The sequence below is a fragment of the Macadamia integrifolia genome, unplaced genomic scaffold, assembly GCF_013358625.1.
Source record: "Macadamia integrifolia cultivar HAES 741 unplaced genomic scaffold, SCU_Mint_v3 scaffold359, whole genome shotgun sequence".
NCBI classification, from domain to species: Eukaryota; Viridiplantae; Streptophyta; class Magnoliopsida; order Proteales; family Proteaceae; genus Macadamia; species Macadamia integrifolia.
The window spans coordinates 145,532-152,331 of NW_024869631.1; the positions used below are offsets into that span (position 1 = coordinate 145,532).

The window sequence follows — 6,800 nt, forward strand, 5'->3', positions numbered from 1 at the left end:
CTAATTAGAAGAAGTCAAAGGATATCAAAAGCTTCAGATATGCCAGATTATTATGTTTATTTGAAGAAACATATGAAAAACTGATTGTTAATGAAGTTGTTGAAGATCCTATTAGCTATTCTCAAGCTATGTTACATGTAGATGCTCAACAGTGGGTTGATGCCGGTTGATGCAATACAAGATGAAATCAACTCTATACATAAGAATGATATATAGATGTTGGTTGATAAACATGCGAATACTAAAGTTATTGGTTGCAAATGGATCTTCAAAAGAAAGAAAAATATGCATAGAAATGTTGAGAAGTTTAAGGCAAGACTTGTTGCTAAAGCTACACTCAAGAATATGATTGACTATGTTGAAACTTTTTCACCAGTTGTGAGGATAAAATCTATTAGAGTTGTTTTGACCTTGGTTGCGTACTTTGATTTTACACTTTATTAGATGGATGTAAAGACAATGTTTTTTAATGGTAATATTGATGAAAATGTGTTTATTGTCACACCCCATTTTTCCAAGCCAAGGCATGTGGCACTGGATTTCTTACCGTACCAGTCAACCTGAACCACCAGAATCTGATGTAGATGACCTTACACAAGTACAATGTCTTCTACAAAATCATAGCATATAAGGAAAATTCATAATTTACATAAACCATGGTGATCAAATCTAAGTGATAAATAATTATTATAGACCCAATTTGTTCACAACACACAATTACCATAATTAAATACACCTTACGAGCATAATAATAAAATCTTAAAAGTAAAGGAAATCCCAGTCCTCCATATGATGTCACACAGGCACAACCTCACAACCCTGGCCGAGTCTCTCGATCCACTCCAGCTCAAGCTCTGTCATCTAAAAAGAGTAATCACCAAGCCCAGTGAGGGGTGTGTATGCAAGCACACACAATATCATGATGCAACACATACTCATAGTAATATCACAAACTCCAGATGTAAAATCCACATGATTCATTTATTAATCTATATCCATTCTAATTACTAAATCTCAGTGCCTATGAGTATAAGTGCTATAAGCAACCTAGGTGGCATTCCCTACCTTATATGTTGGGCCTCATGAATACAAGCTCGTTACAAGTAGGATCCAGCCAATCCCAGTCAGAGCCTCGATCCCTCAGCTAACCCCTAAATAGTAACCCTTGACAACATGGTCCCAGTCAGAGCCTCGGTCCCCCAGGTGTCCGATAGCCATGCATACAGTACATCATACTACGTTGTGCCTTATCAAGATATAGTACATCGTATCTGGGCGTAGTAGTCCTACACGACTTACTACTAAGTGGGATTAGCCAATACCTTACCCCCTATTAGCAAGGGGTTATAGCACTAGGGATGTGAGCCTAACCATACGCATCTATATGTATCCATAACATCCATCACACATTTGTGGCCATAACTGTAACACTGAACTCTGGGCTCACGGCTCGACCACACCGTGCCTCAGACCGCCAATATTACAATCATTACCACACAGTTATCATACTACACATCCACAAAACCTCGATCACATCAAAGTTGGTAAAATCATGCAACATGTGAAATATATATATAATAAATCACAAAGCACAGAATCCATCACAATACACATGAGCATACATAACCAAAAATATCAAAACACTCTGTAAAAGAAATCAATCACCCAATCACCTAATACCCGAATTTGATGCCTTTTCATTGAATTCCCATCCATGCGTATCCTTATCAGGTACATTTCAGGTTCCTAATTAATCAATTTACATTGACTTAAATTTTGTTTTTAATAATCATTTACTAATCTTACTTCTCACACCTCAGTTGGAGTCCCATACCAGAATCCTTATTTTGCTGATAAGGGGCACAGTGACCTCAGGTCAGTATTTCTTCCCAACTGACCAAGCTAGTATTTCAGTCCAGTTTCCAAGGTTTGGGTAGGTCATCTATTCAACCCATATAGTCATTAGGCCCATTCTGGGTCTACTGAACTGAACCCACAGGTAGTTAACTTATATTTACCCTACTGGACATGTGTGCACGGCCCTTAGCTCAAGAAAGTACTTGGATAAACTCTCCAAGCATAGGTAGGGGCATTATTGTCATTCACAACTCCACCTCTCATAGCATTTTCTTCTCTTATTTGGGTCTTGAATCATGCCCTTATAGTGTATAATCATTTCCAGGCAAGTTAGGTCACACTTGCACAATTTACAGGCTACTCAACCTAAAAATGATCCTAACAGCCCTATCTATTAACCCAATTTACAGTCTCAGAAGAGCCCCCCCGAGTCACCCCTACCCATAGGGTGGATTTTGGTAAACAGGTAAGGGACATAACTAAGGGTGTCAATTCGGAACCAAATCCAAAAATTGAATCCAGATCCGGACCGAATACCCTGAACCATATCCAACCCATTACAATATGGTTAAATCTTGGATCTGAAACAAGTATTTATAATTCAGTTCGGTCTGGATCTGGATTTATGCCAAGAACCGGCAGTTCTAACTGAAACCGGACCGGACTGGATAACTTAATCTCCACTTTTTCCTGTTTAATTTCCTCTTTAACTAAGAACTTATATTCAGTTTTTAGAACCCCAAAATTTACCTCTTTTTATGCTCTTTAATCTACATAAAGTGATCTTAGAGAATTTGATACTATAAGAGTTCGTCATTCTCTGCATATTGTGTTTTAAAGTAGTGAAATTAATGATATTAGAAGTTCAATAGATGATCCATAGCTCATGATTTTTTTTTTCATTCTTTTGTTGGGGAAGACCAATAACATAGCGAATAAACATTTACATTTTGTCTTCTGAATAGCAACTGCATAACAAAATCGAATTTGAAATTGGATACTAGAACCAAATAAGAACCGAATACAAAATCCAAATAGGAACCAAAATCGGATAGGAACCAGATAGGTCAGGTACGAGTAACGATTTTCAAAACTGAGATGGGACTTGGTCCGGTTCTGGATCACACTAACACTCCTTGGAACCGAAATCAAAACTGAACCGAATACCTGGTTCCGGACCGATTGACACCCTTAGGCATAACCCATATAGGGCAGGGTACAATTCAGCTAAAACAGGGGCTATTCAAACTCAAAACACCTAATCGGTGGGATGACTGGGCAGTAACCGGCTGGCCAATCGGGGACCACTGGTTCCCCTTTTCTACAGAATCCGATTCTGCCAGTTCTGTTATTGCATGCTTCATGCTCTAAATTGGATTCCAGTTCATGGCCCAATGCCCAATCACACTATAGGGTAGTCTTGTGGGTGTGTGGGGTTCATAATCACCTAATCATAGGATTTAATTATGTGAATCCTGAGCTTAATTATTCAATTTCCATAAAACCTGTAAATTAGGAATGAAACTGATATACCAAAGAAATTGGACCTCTTTTCCCCAATTTAATCACTCAATTAAGGTTGAATTGACAAGGATACAATCATAGGAATCATATTAAAACCTTAATTGAGCTCAATAGGGTATATAGGAAAAGAATTCATATCACCCCTTTTAATTTCCAAGTTCTAAAAATTATAAAAATTCTGCTTGCACTCTTCCTGCAAAATTTTAACCATAAAACACCTTAATTCAGTCTTTTATTGCATAAATTTCAAATGGATACTAAAAGCCCTTTGTTTTTATGGATACAGAGATGGATTTACCTTCAATTAAGTCCCTGAACCCTAACTAAAATTAGGGATTCTGCCATAGGGTATTGAATTCAGTCCACGGGGACTAATTTACAGTCCCTAAACCATTGAAACCCCTAACCCTAGCTAGCTAACCTAATTAACCTAACAAAATTCAGGAAAATAACAGGACACCAGCCTTACCTTAGGTGCAGCAACCTCAATCCACAACTCTCTTCCCTTCCTTCTTCGCTTTTCTTCTTCTTCTTCTTCTTCTTCATCTTCTCTCCCTTTTCTTTTCTCCTCTGGTTTCATACGAACATAGCAACAAAAAGGGAACAATAACTGTCGCACCCAATTCCAGTAAACCCAACTTACCATTAGGAATACCTGTGGTGTGAGTAAGACACGTACCCGTCTTATAAACCTACCAGGATCTCTGATAGCAGTACCTTAACATACACAATCTCACAATACGAACCAAACCAATTGTAGCGGAATCAAAGTATAATAGCGGAATCATAATTAAAATGGGGAAAATCATCTAGTGACATTACATATTCATAACTAGTTTATCCAATTTACAAGTATGCAAGACTTATATATAATAAGCCCAAAAGAACGCCAATTGTATAGTTCGGTATCAAAATCACAAGTATGCTCTACACCTCGGGGTGCCGCATAAGCATAGTGGTCGCAGACACAGTCTTGGTCATGCTCTTTCGCATTTGGCATTCACCAGTCACTCACTCTGTACTCGGGTCCGGAGGATAGAGAGTCACAAGCCATAGGCACGACAGTACCTGCATCATCATCTAAAAGGGGGCATAGCATATACATGTGGTGAGCTTCCAACATGCTCAGTGAGGGGTGGGGTTCATGCACAACCAAGCACACATATTCACATATATACTATTCCATGATGATATGAATACAGGAAATTAACACATAGTCCATGATGCGAATGATGCAATTCATTTGATTATTAAACCTCCTAACAATACAACTAAGTCTGGTAAATGCTACTATGACACATTAGGTGTATCCCTAGTCTCGAAACTCGTACATCAACTACACAATGATACAAGCCCTAACCATGATTAGGAGCCTGCCAATCCCGGGATTCGTCCATCGATCATCCAGCAAACCCCTGATAACCCCCTCCTAACAGTCATGGCACCGGAATCACCATTAGCCACGCTGGACTAGTTTCTGCCTCCGTCAATAATCACATTGTACCACAGGTGTGGCATTTCGGAAAGGTTCATCCAACATACTAACATTGGGTGACACAGCATGGGGAATGTCACCTAACCACAATATCCTACGTGCCTTTCATAATGATGATATAGTTAGTATGGACCATGCGACACCGGGATTACCATTGGCTACGAAGTGGGTCCTTTTCCAAGTATAGTCCCGGGGTACAAGATACTGGAATACCATCGGCCACAAAGCATATCCATTTTCAAATGCAATCCCAAAGTACACGATACTGGAATACCATCGGCCATAAAGTGTAATCCGTGACTACATCTAATATAATGCACATAATCTATGCATGAATGCAACAAACATACGGTAATCATGGTACTGGAACCACCTTGGCCACACCGGATTCTGTCTCACAACATACATTTCATATCAATTCCAACAATAATATATTATGCAATAATATAACATGTTATGGAACATCATAATCAATTAAGCAATTATTAATCATGTGAAAATCCTAACACGTGTGAGTAGTTCTAATATAATTAAACAATCCTAAAATAAAAGCCAACCATCCCTCACCTTAGTTGTGTTCTGTCAATTTGGTTTCAAGTGTGTAAATTGGTTATTCAACTTACTACCGACCTTGGGGTACGTGTGTGTCTTTGTCCTAAGTACAAAGGTAATCAAATGTCAAGACATGTCGGGAACATCGAGAAGGGGCCCACAGGGGTTACCCCTAAAGAAGTCAGACACTGTCCAACCTGGACAGTACAGGTCACCAAAAATAGGGTTGGAGTCCACCAGATTCATCAGATGTGAATCCGGTAGTGCAAACAAAGAGCTCATAAAAGTTGTATCCGCACCAAAAACAACCCACTGGATTCAAACCCAGGTGTTTGCGGTAAACACACAGAAGTGTGCCCACAGATTTAGGGCTTTCTGGCTCGGGTCTGGTCGTTGGGGTTCGTTCCGTGGAGTTTGTAGGGGGTGTTCCTAGCATCATTTTAACCTAAAGAAATCTTGATTCCATTGGGCTATTTTAAAGATACATCGATCGAGAGATCGAAACCCTAGATGGTCATTTGGTCACAAGTGTTGCCGGAGCTCACTGAACTTGATTTGAGCTTGGCGATCACACCGGGGAGGTGAAATGATCAATCCCCGAGCTCTGGGAGGTGCCGGGTTCATGGTTCACCCCTTGTCCAACTATCCTAGGCCAAAATGAAGAGAGAGAATGTAGTAGGAGGAGTAACACGTACCTCCAGCAAGGGTGCGTGTAGCCGGGAGCAAAGTGAGCTTCCTTCCTCCTTCCTCTTCTTCTTCTTCCTTTCTCTTCCCTTTTCTCATCTTCTTTCTCTCTCCCATGTTTTGTACAAATGAGAGGTGAGAAATGAACTCACCTCTCCTATTTACACTAAGTTGTGTCCTTAGGGCCTATTTGGTTGGCCCTTGTCCGGTCCAAGTAGGTTAATTTGGCATTCGGGACACGTGGGCCCATCTCCATAGACTCATATGGAGTACAAGTCATGAGGGAGGTGTGGGAGAGTGTGCGTGGTCATCCAGGCTATTCCCAATGCGGATGATGGGGTCCATGAGCATTGGAACCAGTTCAACAGCACAAGTAGCCACCGGATTTAGCCCACCGAATCTAGGCCCAGGTGCTTTCGGTGGTCTATTTCCAATGGTCAAGACAGTTAGGTGTCTTAACTGCTTGATGTCCTTTGGTTGGTCTTCCATATATGGTTGCCCTAGTGTTAAGTATGGTCTTCCGTCATTTTTGGTGGGTGCCGAGATTTGAGTGTAGGAGTATCGGGTCACTCACTGTCTGGGATCGGAAGGTTTGAATCCCCTCTAGTTGGATAAGCAGGAGATGCACTAGTAAGTGGGGTCATCCTTTCCTCTTTTGCAATGAGTTGTTGCGAGCCAAAACTCGGTG

The 6,800-nt window shown here is 40.4% G+C and overlaps 1 long non-coding RNA gene across 1 annotated transcript; it reads right to left on the bottom strand.

Moving 5' to 3' along the window:
* Window positions 1–660: 660 nt before the first annotated feature.
* Window positions 661–3,996, bottom strand: LOC122068221. Its single transcript, XR_006137008.1, has 2 exons — window positions 3,851–3,996; window positions 661–861 (listed from the first exon to the last, which is right to left on the bottom strand). It is a non-coding gene; the product is annotated as an uncharacterized LOC122068221 (long non-coding RNA).
* Between the last annotated feature and the right edge of the window lie 2,804 nt (window positions 3,997–6,800).